General features: G+C 42.3%; 1 long non-coding RNA gene across 3 annotated transcripts in view; it reads right to left on the bottom strand.

Moving 5' to 3' along the window:
• The window catches only part of LOC108499337, an 86,754-nt gene that overhangs the window by 10,005 nt on the left and 53,995 nt on the right, over positions 1 to 22,754 (bottom strand). For all 3 annotated transcript variants that reach the window (XR_001875516.1, XR_001875514.1, XR_001875515.1), the window contains one exon: positions 113 to 369. This is a non-coding gene — a long non-coding RNA (uncharacterized LOC108499337). The remainder of the gene's footprint in view (positions 1 to 112; positions 370 to 22,754) is intronic.

Raw genomic sequence — 22,754 nt, 5'->3', positions numbered from 1 at the left:
ACAATCTGAGAGACCAGAAATCCCTCCCCCATGCCCAAACCAGAGGTCCCACACGTGTCCCCACACGTGTCCCCACACAGCCTCACCCAGGAGCTCCAGTGGGGCCACAAACCTGATTTTTTGAGCTGAGAATCCGGTCGTACTTCGTGTCTGGGACATCTCTGGCTCTTTTTCCACACTGCCAAGAGGTGTTGCAGGGCATGCTGCTTTTCCAGCACCAGGGCATCTGTCCACTGAGAACTAGATTGACAAGGCTGAAATGGTTGGGTTTGTCTGCTTGATCATTTCACAACTCTTCGAGCCAGACATCTGAGAGCTCGGCTGCATCATTGCACCGTGTCAACACTGGTGGAGGCACAGATTTGAAATCTGCATACGTGGACAAAAAAAGGGTGGATCTGAAATTAATTAACATTACCAGGCACTACCTAGAGAAATATTTACCATAATAATAAGCATGCATCAAGGAATGTCACATTTACTGCGTGGTTTTTAGTGAAGCTGCAGTTTTCGAGGCTGGTAGGTGGGACTCCAAGGTTTAGCAATAACTTCTCGATTTATAAAAGCATTTTAAAGAACTCTCTTACCAAAAAAAAGGAGAAAATATCACTGATTTAAAGTCAGATTAAAATGAAATGAAAAGCAAGTGACACACTGGGGTTTTCTATGCTTGCAGTTGGCATCTCTCTGCACCACACAGTACATGTGAGTTATAAAACATCCCTTAACTATGTGTAGGTGCTGCAGCCTTATCTATAATCCCCATGGAAATTATGGGAAGAAAAGGTAAACAATTTCACAAGGGATTAAAAAATAATGGTAAGAAGTGCATTGGTCTCACTCTGTTTTGACTGTGATTTATGAAAAAAAGGGGAGAAATGAAGTTTTTTGTTAAATATCCTCCTTGTGCATATATATAATAATAAAGGAATGGGAAAATCAAGGCAAGAGGGATGAAAGAAATTACCTAATTCCCACTTCTAAAAACTTCCTTCCCACTGGCGAGGTGCTGGCACTGTGACCATCTCTTATTTCCCTGTGATTTAGGGCTCCTACCCTGTGAGCAATTCATAGATGCTCATCTTGGAGATAAAAGTCCAACCCACTGGACCCATTGCCCCAAGGATCTCACAGCAGGAAATGCTCTCCAAGGTGCTCCATCCGACAGTTCTATATTCCAAGGTACCCCCATTTTTCCCAATCAAAATCAGAACAACTCTAATTAACTATAAACAAGAAGCTAAAGTGAGATGAATGGTTTATAGGTGCTTCATCCTTCCCTGCATTGATTAATAGATAAAGAATTCCCCCCTCCACCAGCTCAGCTGACAAACCCTGCTGTAATTATTCCTTGCACACGATGATCTGGAAGCACAGTCACTCCAGCAGGGACACTCCAGCTCCCTCTACATACATTTTGTGCTGGTTGGCTGCACCCACCAGGTATTTACATTCCATTAGTCTTGTCTTTGTATTCAGAGTTTCTCAACACGGTTGTCACTCAAAATCAAAGCAGCAGTGGTCACCCTTGCATGCAACGCCATTATTTGTGAGCCAGGTTTGCAGTGTGGGCAGTGTCTCCGGGCTCTGCTAATTCCTGGTGCCCAAAGAACTGCTCTGTGAGTTTTATTTTTTCTTTTGTTTCCCTGACGTTGTCACTCTGCTCTGTAAGTGAGCAGCAAATACAATTTTCTTGCACATATGGATGAAACTTTGCTGAAACTGTGCCTTTGCCACCTCAAAATCAATGCCAAAATTGCTCCAGAAGATGCCCGACCACTTGTGAAGCAGAGCACTACAAGAGGACACTGCAGGGGCTGCACCAGATATTTTCTGGCCACCCTGGACCAGATAGAGTCACCCAGAGATGGGCTCCAACTTTTGGAGAATGCACTGATTGAGCTTACTTTCAAGGAGTTTACTCTTAGAATAATGCAGTTATTAAAGTATGAACCAGCAGCAGGCAAGAGATGCATCTTAGTCTCATCCATTGATTACTCCACAGCTGAAGTTTTGCAAGGGGCATCCAGCCCTTGAGATGGATATCCCTGTGCTGGAAAAACGGAAATCAATAAATCTATTCAGAAAAACATAATTTCATTTCGCTTCTTAACCAGAAATTGAGATACACACATTTCTCTGACTTAAATATATCCTGTGTTACATAAGTAATTGTTTTGAACCCACTCTAGCACACAGTCAGAGACATGACTCCAATAACACATTATCAGTAAAACAAAGCAAAACAGTTTCATGTCCCTGCTGGGTTTGTATATACACTCTTAAATGAGCAGATTGTCTCGTTATCCACCCTGATCTGGTCATTGGATGCTGAGGCACAGCTGTCACAACAGGTGCCCGAGCGTCTCCCCCTTCATGGCACCGCGGTTGCTCTCTGGAGTTTGTTGTCAAATTCCTCCGGTGGCTTTGCTGTTCCCTGTCCTGCTCTTCCCAGGTTCATAATTACTTCTGAAATCACCCAGAGCTGGCTGACTCTGCATGTGATAAACCTTCATCTCAGGCATCAGTGCTTCTTCACAGGTTCCTGTTCCACGTCCCACCGCACGACACCAAGTTATCCATTAGTTTTGGCCATGGGTTTCTTACCTGGACCTTTCTCCATCTTTTTTGGTGCCTCCAGTGACCATTTCTACTGAATGAAATGCCCAACACTGTGTTGCAGGAGATACTTTGGGACTATGCAGGGCTAGAGGCTGATTCCTCCACTAGATCAGATCATCTCCCCCCATGCCAAGCGACAGCAGGAGTCTCCAGTGACTTGAGAATTTCCATGGGCTCTTGTCCAACATTATATTTAACAAGAAAATTCTTTGAAAAATAACTTTTATGCCCAAAGATATCACCTCCTCACTTTTGTTTCTCTTTAACATCCTTCACTGGTGGTTTGGAGTTCCCAAAATTGAGTGCAGAACTCTCTCCTCCTGTTCCTCTCCTCTCACTGCAGATTTATACATCCCATTTTCCCACTGAGCTCAGCACTCACTGGGGATATTTTACTGCCCAAAATCCTGAGAGTTCTTCAATTATCAGCTCTGTGCCACTGTGCACTAACAAAGTTTATCTGATACTGCAGCATATCAAACATTTGTAGTTCTGGAACAAATGTTTTCTTTGCTGGAAGCAAATCCCCTCTGATGTTAAAGTACCTCCAAATAAAGAGACAATTTTATGTGATTTTTTTCCTTTTGTCTTCAAGGAATATATTGTAGATTGAGGGCAAAATATACACACTCCAACCTCTTTTATGTTTTGTAGACATCAGACTATAGGGCTTGATTTCCAAAGTGCTATAATCCATCAGTCTCACTGAATTCCAAGGGCTGGTGAGGGAGACAGATAGACAAAAAGCCAGCTGGGTAACCTGTATCAATGCCTTGAAGCACTGAAAGGATTGGACGAGTAAAAGCCAAAGATTTCTATAATTTTCCTTCAATAAAATTACAAAGGAGCAAGGAAAACATCCAGCTTTTGATTTGCAGAACAAGTAGACTCAGTACACTACTAATACCAATTTTTTCTCCCTAAAACCCCATAGTTAGGGGTTAAAACATGTATTTCTATCTCAAGTTTCATCCATTTGGGATTGAAATATATCTCCCCCCCTAACTTACCCTTCCAGTTCTGCCTTCCCTGTCTTACAACACAGTCCAACATCTACAGAAACAACACCTCCTTGAACTTGAGCACAAAGTATTACAAAAATCTTCAATGCATTGCCACCATTTTAATGCAATTTATCACTGAAAAGAAAAACTAAAGGCAGTGTCACGGGTTCATCCATATTTCTGTGGGTCAACTACACTTTAAGGAATTCATCCTCGATGTTGTTACACTTAACAGCTCTTTGGGTAGATTAATTATCATGAGGAGCTAAACTGACTGAAATTCTTGCTGCCTTAAAACTGAATAAATAATTCATCCTTCTCTTCCTTATTCTCCCACTTTTCCCATATTTCTTTAATATGAAGTAGTTATTGCTGGTGTGTGTGGCCTGAGCCTGCCCAGGATGGGAAGTGTCCCAGGCTGGTGTTTGATCCCCTGCTAAACCAAAATGGGAGCAGCTCATTTGCTCTTCTGGGGTGAAAATATTCCTGAATTCAGGTACAGACTGATTTTAAAGAAAATATAAATCTACAACACATGCAAAGGCGAAAAGTGATTTGGGGAGAACCAACCAGAACAGAAAACCAACGTGCACAAAACCAGGAATGCAAAGGATGTCAAGGAGAGGAGCTTTGCCACAGCTTTTTTTGTCTTTATTGGTTTTTGGGTTTTTTTGTTAGTGGTGGTGGTTTCTTAGTTATTCTTTTTCTTTATCTTGTTCTAATCCCTTTATTTTATGGCTTTACTTAACACACTTTCTCCAAAAATCATTGAGCAGCATAAAAGAAACCTCCATTTCTGCCCACCATTGCTGAAGGTAATGGAACACAATCCCTCCCATGGTTCAAAAAGCAGGAGTTTCAAACCCACTCTCAGTTTCAGCATTTCAGCTATAAAACCTCCAGGTTCCATATTATTAACCTCTGTCTATTCAAGCACCCCAAAAAGGTGGCTGTGTCACCTGCTCAACCTGAAGTTCAAGACCTTTCTGGGTGAGGAGACATTTTAGAGCATAATAACTACAGAAAATCCTTATCAAAGCTTGGGGGAGGGTTGGAATTACCAGTGGTTATCAGTCAATAATTGTTAGAGTAACTGATGGACAAGGGGTAACCCTTCCCACGCAATTCTGCTGTGGGAATGAGAAAAGCAGCTGGAAGGAATTCATAACAAGAACCTTGCAGAGCTCAGAGAAAGGTGGTGTATAAACAGATTATTTATTCCTGTGGATATTGATGAGGAATGAACTGGATTTGGCATGTCTGGGAAATATCCCCACACTCTAAGCCATCCCACCTCCCTGGGGCTCAAGGTAAAAACCTCCCCTGAAACTTAGGAGAACTTGGGAAAAAGAAAGCACTAAATATCTGGCTGGCTAGAAATACAGAGGTTGAACATTCCTCTTGCACATTTTTCATTTAATTAGTATTTCCTGCGGGTTTTCAGTGTAATGAGTCATTGATTATTGCAAGGAGTGCTTTGTAGGGTAAATTAATTCATTTAAGAGAAACAGTAAGAAGCGTTAAGTAGCCAGATAAATAAATAAAAGGCAAAGTGTGTGGGTTGCAAGTCAGGCCCAGGGGAGCCCCATTTCTGTAAATCAGCTCCTCAGTGAGCACACCAATACCTGCCCTCCTCTTTCCTCCTCTTTACCTGCACCTACACCTCCTATAAAATATGAAAGATCCCTATAGATAAAGCAAATATAACCAAAACTCAGTTCCTCTGTTGAAAATTACATTCACTGAGACAAGGTGATAGTTAATTACATGAGAAAATATATGCCAAAAATGGATTTTCCATTTAATTTAGAGAAAACTTCTATCTGGTGCATGTTCATTTAGACTAATAAATGGCCTTTTTAAAAAGAAAACAAAGAAGGAAGAGTAAAATAACTACATTTATGGTTAAAAAGAAAAAACTTGATGTTTGGAGGAGCTGGTTGTACCTGTGAAAGTTATCTTAAAATATGGGCATGAGACAAGACTAAAGATATTTAAGGATATATTACCTGGCTTTTCCCAGTGTTTCCAAAAAGATTAAATTCTCATGAAAAAGTCATTGAAACAAGAAACACGTTCAATGCAAACAAAGATGGAAAAGGAGTCACCTTCCTCCTTGGGACAGCTCTGATTCTTCTTCAGCTGAAGTTATATCAGGTATTTATCAATGTATTTATGCAGGATGTGGTTTATCCAACAAGTCAGCAAAGAGCAAGCGTGCAGCTCGATTTTGAGAATTACACACAGGGCAAAACTACACTAAAGCAACAGTATAATCCCTCCTGACCTTGCCCTGAGACCAGTCCCACTGCCAACCAACTGGGATCAGAAAGGATTTTGCACTAAAATACCTCAGAGGTGGTGAGGTTATAGTTCATGGAGATCCCAAACTCCCTGCCGTGTTAAACTGTATAAATCCAGAGTAAACGTTGCCTCACATTTGGACTGCACACGGAGCTGCAGCATCCATGCCTATCTTGATGGGTTTTAATGCTGAGAAGGGTTCCCATCGTGCTGTGAAGCCTCATTTTGGCTCTGCAAGACCTGCCCTTTAGCCTTGGAAACTGAATTTTAGATGGCCAAAAACACGGCACAAACATCCAAGTGCACAAAGGTAACAACCCCCTCAGTTTCCAAATATTTCTTCGATTCAAACCACAAAGAAAGAGATAAGAAGTACCTTTATATAGGAAATTATTCATAGAAATCACACTCTAAGCGGGAGGAAATGCTAAATTCAAGAAATAAATTAGTCATTTATAATATGCACTCAGATCTAGCCTGAGATGTGCTATTAACTCATTTTAAGCTGCAAAACTCCAGGGACAAAAGCCACGTTTTCCATGCTGGGACCTGCACAGGCAGATTTAAAGCCCATTAATGGTGTTCACTGAGCACCAGCACTGCGAGATGGCCTCACTGAGCCAAGTCTGAGCCTTGACAGAGCACATTCCATCTGTCTGAGGTCCTGCTTACAGCAGGGAGCAGTTATCAGGCTACAGAACAGCCGATTTAAAAGCTCAATTTAAAATAGGGGGTGCAAAAAGTAGCAAGGAGTCCTTTCCCTGCCCAGAGACCCCTGTTTTCCCAAGAGATGAGTTCTAAGGAGCCATTGTGTATTATCTTCTGCTGGTCAATGAGCTGCCTGCAGTGGGACACAGCCTGGGGGCAGATCTGCAGAGGAGTAACTCAGCCCTGCTCACCGTGTCCAAGAGCATCTCCAAGGGAGCATCTCCCAGGGAGCATCTCCCAGGGAACACAGGGAGCTCAGGAAGTTTCATTTCCTTGGCATGAAAAAAAACAAATAATGACAAGAAACCTGCCTTTCCAACGTCAGCAAACAGGTGAGTGGGAACAGATCTACAAACTTTGGGGTCATTTCAATGACACAAATCTGCTTGTTTGACGACACAAAGCCGGGGGGTGTCTCTGAGGAGAATGTAGAGGTGGGAAGGCACTGGAACAAGTCGCTCCAGAGGAGTTGTGGATGCTCCATCCCTGGAAGTGTTGCTTGGAGCAGCTTTGTCTAGTGGAAGGTATCCCTGCCCATGGCAGGGGGTGGAAGAAGATGATTTTTAAGGTCCTTTCCAACACAAACCATCCTGTGATTCCATGATTTACATTTTTGACCTTGGACTGGCTACAAGATGAAGTTGAAATGACGATTACAAGATGAAGTTGAAACGGTTGTTTGCACTGAGCCTTTTTTTTCCACATCTGTTTGATTATTAAAAGTAATCACAGAAACATAGAATGGTTTGGGTGTGAAGGGACCTTAAAGATCATCTGATATCGGTATGCAGTGGGAATATTCACAAAAAGAGCTGAGTTCTGCCCTATTATTATCTTGGTAAAATATTTTTTTATTTTCTTAAAGCTGCATATGTTGATCCTCGCAATACCTTACAAATAATGCATTTATCTATCATTTAAATCACACATTATAATTTATAGGTTAGTTATTTTATTTTGGTGTCAATCAAAACGGGAAGCTGTATGAAAGAGCTTAGATTTGGAGAAAGATTTTTCATGGTAAGCTTTAATAAACTCATGATGACATTATAAGAGCTATCACAGAAAAACCTGCCATCTAATAATAAGCTTGTTCCTGTTTATTTAAATGTTCCACCTTGTACATGTTTGTAAGAAATTAATCATTACAGCAGAGTTAAACCTACAGAAATAGGTGAGTGTTCTCTGGCTGAAACCAGCAGCACCGAGCTCTGCCTAACCTGTGAGAAGAGGGTTTGGGGTTTCAGCCCTTTTTATGGCAGAATCCAACATCCTTCTGCAGATGTGTGTGATGTTTTGCCCAAATAACTCCTGTGTGAGGCAGGGTGGAGATGACCATCCAAGCCCTGTCCTCCCACAGCCCTGTCCAACCTGACCTGGAATGTTCCCAGGGATGGGCTATCCAACAGCTCTCGGGGCAGCCTGTTCTGGTGTTTTATCACCCTCACTGTAAAGTAATTTCCTCCTAAGCCTGTCTTGCCCTTACCCCACCAGGCTGGAAGCTCCAGTGGCTTCCAGTGGTCCCTGGAACACCCCCACGAGATGGTGGAGGTCCTGCAAGGCAGCCACCTGCTCTCTTGCATTCCACAAACTAAATTACATTCAAAATGTATTCATCAAAGCCATTCCTGAGGAAACAGCTCTCCCAACACCATGAACCCCAAAACACACCCAGGTTCTCTGATCCCAGGGGAGCACAGCCATCCTGGCTGCTCCTCTCGCAGAGGCCAGGACAGAGCACGAGCCATCGACTCCCGGAGGTTGCACAAACACAACAACCACCCTCTGCCTGCTGTCTGTGCCACGGTGGTCAAACACTGACACTCCTTCCTGCCTCCCAAGCACATGGCAGAGCTCTGGAGCTGTTGATAAATGAGATTTCAGGACGGGCCATGTTAGATCCCAGATATTTGCGCTGGTAGCGCCGTGTCCCGCTGTGCTCCAGCCAACCACGGCCATATGGACCAGTGGGAGCACCACTGGCTACATGTGCTGGTGGCCCTCGGGTCAGAACTGGCAGCAGCACTGCCCAGGCTCCCTCCACATGCCCAGAGCCACCCCCATAAATCACACACTACAACACGTCTCCAGCAGTCTGGAATCCATCCAGCTGGCCCATGGGCACGGATCATCCACCTCTTGGCACTGTGGTGGAGGGCAACGGCAGCACGAGGTGCCAAATGCTCTCCATGGGAAAGGGATGTTCTCTGTGGGAATGGGATGTTCCCTTGGAGCAGTGCAGGGCACCAGCCCAAATCACCTCAAGACCTAAACAACCCCTGGTCTTTCCACCACCCTGTAGAGAAATGAGTCCACCTCAACTGGCATCAGCATTTCTGCATAGAGGTGGAAAGCAAAATTTCCTCTTTCAAAGAAGAAACCCCCTCTCACACCCACCTCTTCCAGCGTTTTTTCCCTGTCCAGAGCAAATTGGTGTTGTTTTCCTGCAGAAAGGATCAGGTCAGCCCATCTGATTCAGAAATATCATTTGCCTCCTTCCCCCAACATGGCAAACTCTTCAGTTTCTGCCACCACTAAACATACAAATAAATCAAGATATGATCTGCTAACATATTCAAAAGGATGTTTGGCCAGAATAGCTTTTTTTTAGCTTCAAACATCAATTTCATTCCGTAATGAATACATATTCCGTCTCATAACATTTCATTTTTCATACATTTAGCAAAATTGCTTAACTGATACTATTTTTCCCCCCCAAACAGCTTTATTCCTACACTAAAAACATGCAAATCAAAGCCTTGCACTCTTATATAACGTGCAGAATTCCCTACTGTTGGTTCAATCGCTAAATTATAAAATATTCATAATAACTGTATTTTTTTACAATATTAATTTGGTATCTTGCCTGTTTTATGAAAATCACATGAAGATACAAGGACAGGATTTTACAGGCCCCTATATTTCCATTTTGCTTTGCTCCCCTCTCCAGAGGGGACCCTCCCCAGCACCCACCACGTACTCCACACGCCGAGAGCCTTATCGGAGACGCCGAGGCACATCCAGCCTCACTTCCTAAGCTTAATGCCCTTTGCAATTCTTGTCTGAGCAGTTGTTAGCTGAAGACAAGACGACTTATTTCTATTCATTCCCTGCATAATCCACCTCATGAATTCACACCTCACCTACCGCACATTCAAGGGCCCAGAAACACACAATATTTCCTACTGTGTGTTTTAAACCCACATCCTCCTGGAGACACGATAAGAGCTTAATAGCTTTGACACTGCTCTGTTTTCATATTCATGCATAAGTTATGGATACAGCAACAGATCAGCACTTCTTTGTGCTTGGCAGTGGCTCTGCTTCGCTGCCTTAAACTGTCTGAGTCAAGGCCACGTTTTAATGCCATAGACGCCCCATTCAATACCAGTGTGACCACATTTTAAAAGCCACCCTGTACCACTTCATTGCCGCAGATGTCCTTTACATCTGGCAAAGGGCCGTTTCTCTGCATGTCAACAGTAATTCAGTTTAACAGCTGTCTCTTTTGACAAGCTTAGTGTCAGACTCTAAAATGACAGGGTGACAGTTTTCCTTTTCTTTAACAGAACGTCGTGCAAATTAACCGTTTGAGTGCGGGATCGCCCGGCGCCTCCCCAGTGCGGTTTTCAGAGTCAACGGAACAGGATTAGGAATTGCTGGTATTAACAACCCAAAAGGAAAACCTTTAGGGCCTAACACTGCCCTGGACCTGAGAATTTTTACCTGAAGTCTGGGTTTCAGCACCCAGAAAAGCTTAAATTCAGTTGAAATCGATGTCGGAGGCAAACGCTGGGAATTTGCGAACTGAAATGGGAAGTGATTTTCCTGAATTGCATAAAGACACAGGAGAATTTTCCACACAGTTACAGAATCACAGAACATGCTGAGTTGGAAGGGACCTGTAGGATCACTGAGTCCAACCCCACAGGACCATCCCCAAGAGTCACACCATGTGTCGAGAGCATCAGCATTTGTTAGTGCAGCAACTACAGGAACCCTGAGTCTCAGCTTTCCAACAGCACTTAGTACACAAAGGTTTTCCCACAAATTTCAGGCACCCAAAAGCACCTCAACATAATTTCTGTAGGACTACAACTATGCCTGAGATAATACTGTACATCCTAATGATTGAAACCTTTAGCAAAAAAACCAGCTTGTGGACAGGAACAAAGTGCCACCGTGATTTATGAACCACAGCAAATGCTACAAAGACACTGCTTTCATCTGGTGCAAGAGGGAGCTTCATGAGGCTGTATTAGGCTCACATAAAAATGAATTTAAAAATATAAACCTTACACTACAGGTATTTAAACCACATGCTGGTATAAGGTATAAACTGAGTCACCTCCTTGTGTCCATGTTCTACCAGGTATAAGCAGTAAGGACAAAGGTTGCCTCCCTGATTCAGTTCTTGGCCAACCTCAAAATAAATGCAGTGGGACCTTACTCCAGTTCACATAATTTATATTATTTTAAAGAATTTTGAAAGCCTTTCTGTTGTTTGTTCCTGGGTAAACAGTTACAGCTAAAGCACTATAAAAAAAAAAAAAAAAAGAGGTTGAAAGGAGGGTACAGACAATTTAAATACCTTTAGTAATTGCTTTTGTTTGCTTAGTTATACGCTGTCAGAAGGATAAAATTTTCTACACAAAACACTGGCACAGGTTGCCCAGAGAGGTGGTAGATATCCAATCCCTGGACACATTCAAGAGCAGGGGGTTGGATCAGATGGCCTTTAGAGGTCCTTTCCAGCCCAAACCATTGTGTGATAAATATTTGTATGTGCTGCCCCTCACTGTAACATCTGGGCACCTCATGACTTTTAGAAAGACTCACACTCAAACGCCTGTGACTGACAGCCATGCTCACCTAGAGCAGCTGAAATGGAGACTTCTCATTTCTCAGTCTCAAAATACAGCCAAGCTCTTCCTCTTTTATCCAGCCTTTTTACCACGGAATTGGTCATGTCCTCAGAATCCTTCCCTGTGAGGGTGGGGAGGCCCTGGCACAGGTTGCCCAGAGAAACTGCAGCTGCCCCTGGATCCCTGGAAGTGTCCAAGGCCAGGTTGGACGGGGCTTGGAGCAACCTGGGCTAGTGGAAGGTGTGGTGGCACTGGATGAGTTTTAAGATCCCTTCTAACCCAAACCATTCTGGGATTCTAAGCAGTCACTTATTCTCCACCACGTCTCTCATAGAGCAAAACTTGTGTGTCCCTGTGCCGCAGGAGTTGGGACAGAGAAGCTGAAGGTGCCACCTTCCCTCCTGACTCCTTTCTTACCCACAGTCCCATCTGCTCATTTCCATATCCTGGGAATTCATACTTCCATAGCCAGAGGTGAATCTCTGCAAAGGGAACATATCGCTGGTGTTTTATTAATATCTCATGAAGCTCAGTTAAGCTGCAAACACATTTTTAGCACAACACCAGCCCCAAGGGAGCGTTCAGGTCCCTGGGTTTGGAAGGGTAGGTCGCTGTTATTGCACTTACAGCTCAGCTCCACAAAACACATAGAATAATTTAAAATATTTAACCATCATAAAATGTATCACAGACCTGAAACACTAATAATTCTATAAAGTTAAGCTGAACAGAGTACTATTCAGCTGTAAATTTTATGGCTACCCTCTCCACCTCTTATGAAGTGTGAAAAGAGGCTTCATATCTGTCAGTCTTTGCTCAGAAATGACTTTCGCTGATTACTTAAACTTTCGTTAAATAAGCTTTGCACAAGCTGTAAAAACAGAACACAGTAGGGAAAAAATTGGCTCTCTTTTAAAAGTGCTGTAAAGTCTCTTTTTGAATGAGTAATTAGAAATGTGTAAACTCTTTTATGGATATGTGAGAAGCACACACACAAAAAAAATTTGACATTCCATGCAAGTATTTCTGTGTGCTATCAAATTTCATTGTATTTCACAGAGACCCAAACTATACAGGCCCAAAATACACACACATTAGTGGACACGGGTTATTTGCCAAGAAGGAATTTACATACAGTACAAGTAAAACATCCTAATTTAAATCTACGACAATGGATACTCACATTCTTAAAGAGAAATCAGAGCTGTTTGTCTTTCCACTCATATTTATACAGATTGCAAAGCTGTTGACAGAGCACGATTCGAGCTGGGCCTTTCCAACTGCTTACTGTTGTTTTCATTGCCATTGTCAGATATCTTTTCTGTATCAGTAACTGAGCTGAGATGAGGAGGTTCTGATATCCCAAAGCCGTGCAGGAACACAAAGCCCGGGTGGTCAGGCAGGGAGTGGGCACTGAGGGATCTCGAGTCCCTCATTTGCTTGAAAACTCCCCAAACCCGCTGGTTAAACCAACACACTTTGCCATCTTCATTTCAAACACACACCCAAACTGTCCATCCCCAAACCACGCTCTGCAGGTGCTCTGCAACCCCCTCACACCTTCATTTTTTGGGTTCCTCTCCCTCCCCTTAAAACTCCCACTATCTGTGCTGAAAACTTGCTTTGACTTGGAGCCTCACGATGAGCTCCACGGCAGGGGGGGAGAGCATCTCATCTCGAAAGAAGTGAAAGCAAGCTGGAGATGGGGGGAGATGGTGGTACCCTGTGTGATTTCCCACCTCCCTGGGAGAGGGGACAGGGCATCTCGGGGACACGGGGCTGGGAGGTGTCCCCCCTCCAAACTGGTAGGATGTTTGCTGGCAGAGCCGGGGGATGTCCCGCTGTGCACACGTACTGTGCACTATAAATAGTAATGTCTTCCATGCTCCTCTCCACGGAAAAAATCCACAGGAGGGGAAATAGTCTCAAATCTGTGTCGTTTTCCAGGCAAACAGAGCCAGGCTCATTCCCTCCTCGGCAGGGAAGCCGTAGGTAGGGGGTACTCACCCCCAACTCTGTGGAGTCAGGAAAAAGCAGGTCCCAGCTGATGATTCTGGGGGGAAGAGCTGCCCCACCACCCACTCCCCAAACCTCTGGTGCCAGCATGTCCTGCAGTCCTTTGCCTTCCCCCTCCATGAGCAAACTCAGCCCCTCTCTGAGGAAGATGATGGTCACTGAGAAAGGCTCGGGGGGGGGGTGACATGAGCAGGTGGCATTAACTGCTCCCCAAAGTGCTGTGGTGGTCCCTGTGAAAGGTTTAGGTGATGACACTGATGGTCACTGTGAAAGGTTTGGGGGCTGACATAAGCAGGTGGCATTAACTGCTCCCCAGAGCATCCCAGTCAGCTGCTGCTCCCCCTCTGAATCCCACAGATCTCCGACATGGAAATGCTGCTGAGGACTCCCAAGGAGAGCAAAGAGCCCCTCGGTGTGCTCTCCCTTAAAAGATATTAGCAAAATACCTCTGCAGTGAAGTTTCTACTGCCATTGTTATTATTATTGTTATTTTAATCACCCAGAGAGTGATTCAGAGCCCACCTGCAAAGTGCAACAATCCTGAGGATAGCAGAGATGCCACCTCTCCTGCTCCCCACCACGCTGCTCCGAGCCAGTTCCCTGGCACAGCATTCCCAGGCAGGATTTGGTGCCAAGGCTGTTACAGAACCAACCACGGCGCGAATGTTTCCGAGGAGAGGAACAAAAGTACGAGAAAGGAAAAGGCTTCACACATCTTTGGTGTAGAGAATGTACTTAGTGCTCCCAGAATCTATTAGATGGGGTGATCCAGGCAATTTATTGTTTTGTCAATACCTTTTATTTTGATTTAATAACTTACGAACCCTCCGGTCTATCTGTAGCGCAGCCTCAACTTTCTTTACACAACCCCACTTAACTCCCAAACACTTTCACTTTCAGGTCAAATCTCTGTCATATTGATAAATGGGTCTATTTAAATTTTTATCACCCAAGAATTCTCTCTGGTGTCTTTTTCACTATCAGATTTCACGCCCAAAATAACAGGATACTTATTATTTTTTGTTATCCACCGCACACACGAACAGAGCGGCTGCAGAAAGCACAGATGTGGGGAAACATCTGTAATTTGTCTCATTCCTACAGACATTTCATACAGAGAGAGGTACAACATTTTCAAGAATAATGTGTGAAAATAAGGAGGGAAAAGCCCAGTATAGGACATATCCACTAACTGCAGTCTGCCCTGTGCTAACAAATAAACAACTCCAAGTATTTTACCCTCCTGAGTCATTAAACTGGGCATGATATAGAGGCCCTGAGCAGTTTAATCTGATTTGGCTGACTGTTGCTTCATTAAGCAAACTAAGAAAAACTGCTGCAAAGTCAACAAATTTTTAGGTATTATTATTATTATAAATAATCACCTGGTTTTCCTGGCAATAGTCAGGATCAAAAAATATAATCCTTACAGCCCTAAGTAGGCTATGGATATGTTTAACCTCTCCTTTAAACGGTATTAAACACTGAACGCTGTGGCTACTGTAAAGATAGTAAAAACAGATACTGCAAGAACAGAGCAGTGTTTAACGACAAGTTACAAAGAGTTCTACTGAAAGAAAAGCAAGAGCAAAAAGGTTAAATAAACAGAAACCACAGTGCCTCCCATCTTTCTTACATTAACGTCCTATAAAGGAAAATTTCCGCTCTCCGTGATTTGATTTCCCCAATCTGTGCATTAAATATTTACTTCTAACTATAAACTTATAGGAGACGCAAACAAAAACTAATTTGCATTATTAATGATGCAAGAAATGTGATGCTTAGTCCCCTAAGATTCGTAATAAAGGAGGAAATGTTAGAGATTTACTTTCTTTTTCATTTTAAAAGGCAAGTTAAAAAGATAAAACTTATTTAATTAACAGAGAGTCTATTTATGAATTAGTTGTTTCTGCCAGCAAGAATGTTTAAAAAAAAAAAAAACTGTCTGAAATGAGTCTGAGACTACAAAGAGTCCATTTTCAGCTTGGGAGTCTCAAGGGAAAAATCAAAGGGTTTCTTTCTTTCAACAGTTTGGGTGAGATGATATTTTGAGATGTTGACAGCTGCCAAACTGCAGCACCACTGAAGAACTACCAAATTGAAATCATTTTTATCTTTTTGAATTTTCCTCAATATTCAGCTCAACTTCCTTTCACAGCTCACCACTGACATTTCTACTTGGTTAAAAGGGGTTTTTTCCTCCTCCTTCAATGCTCATGTTGACTGCTCATGGACCCTCTCTCTTCTAAAATCAACCATAGATAATAGAGAACCATTATTACTACTTTTAGCAGTGCTTCCATCACAGTAATGCATTAATTGCAATCCTTTTCTTCCATATGTGCCCAATGCTGAACCAAATTTTAATGGTTCATCATCTTAATCATCTCTATCACACAGAATGTTCTCACTCTGTTTGCTTACAAGATACTAATAAAACAGAATTAACAGTCTTTAATAACCAAAGCAGAATTAAAAATCAACATTTAAAAATTGTGTTCTCCTATTCTAACAGAAGCTGCTTACAAGATTCAAAGCAAGCCAGCCTTTAATTAATATAATAGTAATTATAGTAATGATAATTAATAGTAATAACAATAAACAATGCTTTCCAGACAGCTCCTACTAGACTTCATTTTCCATTTTCTTGATAATTCCTGTTTCCACCGCTAAAGCCACCCCTCCTTTTCTAACCCCTTCTTCTCTATTGGTCCCATGACCTGCCTTGTGGTGGTTTCTCCTCTGCTTCAGGCACCTGCCCATGTGTCCTCTTAAAGCCTCTTCCCTCCCAGACAATCAATCTGGGCTTTTTTGTCTTCATCACATGTTCATTGAACAAATCAAAGTTGAACAAACCCTTTCCTCTTATTACTCAGGCTTTCAGCCTCAGCAACAGCCTTTCTTTGTCTTCCTTGCCTGCTTCTGCCTCCCCCAGCCTCCCCTCTCGCTGTCACATCCGTGTCTTGGAGGAGACACCTCTTTAATCTTCCTCCAAGCCACCATTTCTTTCCAAGCTTGTCCTCTAAGGTCTGTCCCAAGTGTCCCTCTGTCCTGTCTCCTGCTTTCCCCAAGGAATGGGGGCCATTCCTTGGTGGATCTCTGGTGGTTCCCGTCTCATTTGGGTTTGCTCCCACCAAAACCAGCTCAGGCAACAGCAGAGTAAGCAAGTCAAGAGGCACTTCCTTATAAGGCAAAAAGCCCCAACTTAATGTTTAATGAAAAAATAATTCAAGAACAGAGGTTCAAATATTGGTCCCTGCAGATACTGATCTTTGAAAACAGAAGTTTTCTTATGAATTATCATGAGATCTTAATGTCCTGCAAAGATAGTTGTGAGAGAGAGAATAATATCCCCTGCTATACTCATAGACCTCTTCCAATCAGTGACCCAAGGACTAATTCACAGTTACATGATGAATTAGAATGGATCTATGTAATTTTTTTTAAGTTTGTTAGTGCAGGAGGCAGCACATAACTATTTTGGGAGACTTCCTGTCAACACTGAAAGAAAAATATTCTCCCCTTTCAAGGAGACCTTTCCGTACCTTTAGGCTCCTCAACTAAGGTACAATACACAAAGTCTTCCTTAATTCTGAAAATAAGACATATATATATACACAAAGATTACTAATTCAGTGCTTTTAGGATTAATAAAATGATGTAGAAGCCCTGCCATGGCCAGCACAGGGCAGAGTACGGCCATCAGGTCCCAACACTCAACATCAGTGGGACTCAAAGAAGAGTTGTGTCACCTCCTGTTAATCCCCTGCCCCAACTCTGGACATTTGCATTTGAAAACAGTATCTGTCACTCCCACAAACCAGGTATTGGTATTTTTTTTTTTCCTGTTTGAACCTGAATGAAAAAAAAAAAACAACCTGAATCCCCGGGTGTCTGACATCAAAGCCTGGGAGAAGGGAACTACTGGGATGGTGTTCTGGCATTAACACAGCACTAGAAAGGAAGAGCAGATGGACACCAGGGAAGCAAATCCTGTTGAAATATGATTAAGTGACACTGAAGATAAGGAAAACCATGAAAACTAAAGGGCAGGTAAGGAGATTTTAAGTGCAATATAAAAGGGGATTTGTGGCATGTGTAATTCTTCCTTTAGGTGTTTATTAAACACGGAATTTTTTGCCTCTCAATTATAGTTACAGATCATTTCGGTTTCTGTCCCTGCTCTCTCCGAAGATCAGGGAAAGCTGAAGGTGTTTGACACTTTTGTATCTACTATATGTTTATGTTTTATTCTCACTCACAAAATGCATTTCCAACCAAAGAGGAAAACGGGAGGCATAAAGGGAAGAACGTGCCATAAATATCCCCAGCATTCCGAGAAAATAAGCTCAGGATTTCATTGCAACCAGACTCCAAATCAAGCTTTATCCATCACTATTTATGACCAGGCAAGCCTGGCTTCTGATCATCTTGTTTCTTCCCTGTCGTTTGCCAGAGTAGAAAGCCTTCTGTAAGTATTATGGGATTGAGAAACCTTAATTTTATATCCTTTTAAATTATTTGTGCTGATGCAATCGTTGCATATTTCAATAAATTACTAATTGTGGGCGAATCCTCATTCTTAGCACTAGCAGAAATAGGTTTTATTCTCACATCTCTGCACATGCCCACATCCACCAAACCCAGCCCTCACTGTGCCGGGTTCCTTTGAAGCTCCTTTACAGACCTAAGCTGGAACATCCAGCCCTCCTGCTTCCCAGAGGGACAGCCTGCTCCAGAGGTGGCCTTTCATCTCGTGCGCTGGTGTTTCAGCTCAGCATTTCACTATTTGTTGTGCCTCCCAGAGAAGAAGATTTAACTGAGCCTTTAAATTCAACAGGATCCCTGGTGAAGGGGGAAGACAGGGAAGGAGCAAGCAAGGGATGGATGGAGAGAGGAAATGCCTCCTGTCTGTTTTATGGCCAATCCTATGTATTTTACTGTAATTCTCCACAATCCTAAATCCAATGGGCTCCTCAAACCCCTCTGAGATGTGCTACTCCCTCTGCTCCAGCACAAACCTGGGATGAAGAGGGAGAGGGAAAGGCAGGAGTGAGCAGACCCGGCACTCCAGAGGAGACCTTCGTACCAACCCTGCCAAACTGACATTGCTCCCGCATAAATATGCATCATCCTCTGGATAGAAAATCTGCATTTATTTTTACTTTGCACTGGAAATCCTGGCTCATGCCTGTGGCTGGGACTGGGCACGTGTGGTGTGTGCTCATCTAGTATTGCTTGTGGCCAGTCAGAAAAATCATATAATCCACCGCAGGTTTAAAACATAATTTAAACCTGCCAAGTCTCATAACTTCCAAGAAGGCAAATTCACCCTAAAGAGGATGGTTTCCACTTACTAGGGTTTATATTCAGATCGCTGGCACATGGGCTTGCCACCAAAGAAGCCTTTTATGCAAGCACATAATCAACGGAAGCCTTCCCTTTCACTGCGGTTGGGTTTAATGTGATAATGAATATTCCAGTGTCAGCTCTGGGTAAACGGATGGGGTTTCACCTCAGATTCCCTCCTTTGAATCTCTCACACAGGCACACACTTGCTGAGTGGTAAATAATTCAGCAGCACCAGCAGAAGGACACCTGAGCTGCGTTCCCCAGGCGGGCGGATCTGCCTCGCTCGTGTTCTGCCCCGTGTCCCTGCTCTTGTAAACACCATCCCTGGAAAGGCTTTATTACCTATTTATATCTGTGCCTTGCAGAGGAGAACACGTGGAAAAAGGCATGGCTTCAGCTGGCTGCCTGTGGAAAAACCTCCCTTGGGTCATGGTCACCACGAAGGTCCAAGGTCCACCACGCAGGGAAGTTTGGTGGGGTGTCCTGGATTCCAGCGCCAGGAGGAATGCACATTCCCTAATTAGCAGCACCTATTTTCGTTATAAAATTAGCAGAACTACAGCTGATATTTCACATTCATTTGAGAGCCTCTCTGCAGCTTGCAAACATTCCCCCAGCCCATGTGAGGTGAATTTTTTCCTGCTCATTTTGCAGCCATGGAACACGAATTAATGTTCCTGTGAAACCCTTCTCTGCCAGATTCCCCTGCCTGTGTCCCCACATTTAACCCTCATTACCCCACCAGGGCTGCCTGGGGGAGCAGCTTTCCAACATAATTGTTGGGGGATCTGCTGTTTCTTTGGGCTTTTCACCCATTTTCCAGTCACTGGTTGATGTTTTTCCTCTCCTTTTTGCTCGTTTCAAGTTTCCACTCCGACACCAAACGCTTTCCCCTTTTCCTACCGCTGTTAACACGAGGCAGATCAAACAAACACAAACGTGTTTTCTCAAAAAATAACCATTAAGCAGATCATGGAGTTTGGTTCCAGTGACAGCTGAATATTTGTTTCATTAATAAGTCATTTGCAATTAATTCCTGGAGTCATTTCTAAAAGAACATTGTGATGTTTCCATGGTTTTAAAGTGGCAAGGCACGAGTCATTCTTTGACAAAATTTCTGTACAAAGTGCTCGTAGGCATCCACTGGAAAAATCCAGCCTCCAAGGAGGAGTGTCCCTGTGAGGTGGGAATGTGGCTCCCAGTAGTGGGGAGGCACCTCCACACAATATGCAAATAACTGCAGCATTTAGGGGTTGAATTTTAGGTGCATTGGTGCTCCATTCAAATTATTAGCATGGAAATTACTATATTAAGGAGTTTTATTCCATTTAAGGCTCATAAACAACTCTCCTCTACGCTGGAAAAATAAAATAAATCTCCAATACGAACAGTTCAATTTATCTCTTTTCAGTCAAAAAGCTGGATAAATAAGTGATTGCTATCCTGCTGTCTAAAAGCAAAGATGCTCCAGCTCAAAAAGGCTCCTGAGGCTCTAAAAATCACACCAGGAATTAAGGGCCAACCCTCCACTGGCTCAGCATCTTCCCCTGGATATCCAAGGGGCTCCATCCTCAAGCCTACCAAGGTCACCTTCTGCTTGGGATGGAACAGGCACCGTCTGCACTGGTGTTTTATTAAGAGTTAAATAACAATTTACCACCTTTCACAATGTTCTTTCTAACCTTAAAACTGGCACAATTTGGCCATAAATAACACAGGAAAGTGTCTCTAATCCTGGGCACCACTTCCACTCAAAGTCCCAAATCCTGATACTTGGCCAGCAAAGACTCAGGACACTTCTAAGCTATAGAAACAATTACAGTTGTTGCCATATCACCTTCTCAATAACCTTCCCCCAAAATTACAGGTTACAGAGTTGTCTGTGATCATTAACTGCCTGGAGGAGAAGCACATCACCAAAGCAACAAACCTCTAATCAAGGGAGTGGGAGCAGAGCAGAAGAGCAAAATAACTCTTTAAAAAGCAAGTTGCAAGAGGCTTTTTTTTAAAAAAAAATCAAAATCTTATTTGGCACATATAGTTACCACCCCACAGCAGCAAAATTAAAACGCTGGAAAAAGTGAACATCATAAATTTCTGCCTACTTGGGAACATAATTTGCTGGAATTACACTTTTAGAGGGAAGTGCTTACAGGTTTTCATATTCAGCAGCAAGAGGAGTAATTATACTAATGAACTGACACAGTTCTGAAGTGACACAACAGAGAGCTGGTAAAAAAAAAAAAAGTCAAATGTTTAGTTTTCAATTTAAAATGAAGGCAAAATATTTTTTAAAACTTAAAAATGCCCAATTTCCAGGTATTCTAATAGAGATGAATAGATAGTTAAATTGAGGTCTGGAAAGCAAAGTTCTAGACCTGCTTCTAAAAATCTTTACGTGGAAAGGTTTTCAAGTTTTCAGAAAAATCAGGTTAAAAATAACCTTTTAAATATTACAGCAATATCATAACTTATTAATAAAGTTGAGTAGGAGAACCTATAAATTATCTGGTAAGAAAAAAATAGAAATAATCAGCTATTTTGCACCTTCCATCAAAACACTGTGAGTTACACAACTATTTCCACGAGAAGATGGGACTTTGCCTTGAATGCAATTTGCAACCTATTGGTTTGATCCAGTTTCCACTGAAGTAAGTGAAAAGATTACCATTAAATTCAGTGAAAGCTGGATTAGACTCCGTTCAGATTCACAGTGGGGAAAAAAAAAAAACCCTTAATGATTATTTATGCCAGAAATTCCAGCGTAAAAAGCAAAATCGGCACAAATGTGTTGAAGAATTTGAAGAGAAAAATGAGCACAGTTGATATAAAATATGACTCCACTAAAAATTAGAGGATTACTAATTACTCTGAATACGTTTATAGAGAAGCTATAGATGTAATTTAATGGCACAAATATACTTGGAAATCCAATTATAGCAACAGAGCAGTGATTATAGAGTTGCATGAAGAGTTAAAATAAAATATGATACCAGATAAATGGGTATATTAGAAAGGCACTATTAGATTTTCTTGCATTTATCCACTGAGTGCCACCAGGCCTCTGAGCCAGGAACAAATAGGAGGAAAAAATAGCAGAGAAAGATTGAGTTTTCCTGCTAAATATAGTCAAAAACAACTGAGATATTTCTACTAAAAAAGATATAAATTTAGAGATACCAGCTACCAATATGTGATTTATACAGCAGATCAAAATAGTGAGTCTTATTCACAGTCCTGCTGTTCCAGATTCTCAACTTCTGTAAGCACTAAACCAGCAAAGAAGGAAAACTTGAAAAGGATTTACTGCAGAAAGTTGAAAGATCTCAGAGAAAACACAATATACCAATAAAAGGCCAATTATTGCAACCATCAATATCCAGCAGTGGGCTATCAGGCAAAAGATATGCAGATTCCATTAGGAAAAAATACGGCCATGCCTGTCCTCTGGTATAACAACATTATTTATAAATGGGAAGATGGACCCTCGCTTTATTTGTAGGTTTAAATAATAATTTGATACTTTACCCATTGTGTCAAGAAATTAAGATTTAGAGGAAACAAATAAATGTCCCTTTCTGATTTAAACCTAAAATAAGTCATTTCTTTCTCTGCTTTCTCTTGTCCTTGAAATCCACATTGACTTAAAACATATATATTTATAGTACATACCAGGTTTGCCAACTTTTGAAACCCAAGGAAAATATTCATCAATTGCCAGCAACTTGTTTAAATCTCTTCCAATCTTACCTGGTTTTGGCATTCAAACTTAAACCAGGCACAACCTGCAAGAGGTTTTGGTGAGAATTCCTCTCTGGTGAATTGGGAAATACTTCTTTGGGAGGTTCCCCATTAATAAACACCTGCATTTAGCCCTGTTTAG

The sequence above is a fragment of the Lepidothrix coronata genome, unplaced genomic scaffold (genome assembly GCF_001604755.1).
Source record: "Lepidothrix coronata isolate B3197 unplaced genomic scaffold, Lepidothrix_coronata-1.0 Scaffold2, whole genome shotgun sequence".
In the NCBI taxonomy this organism is placed as follows: domain Eukaryota; kingdom Metazoa; phylum Chordata; class Aves; order Passeriformes; family Pipridae; genus Lepidothrix; species Lepidothrix coronata.
Note: the sequence above shows the minus strand (reverse complement) of the source record. Positions and strands in the feature narration are given on the sequence as shown.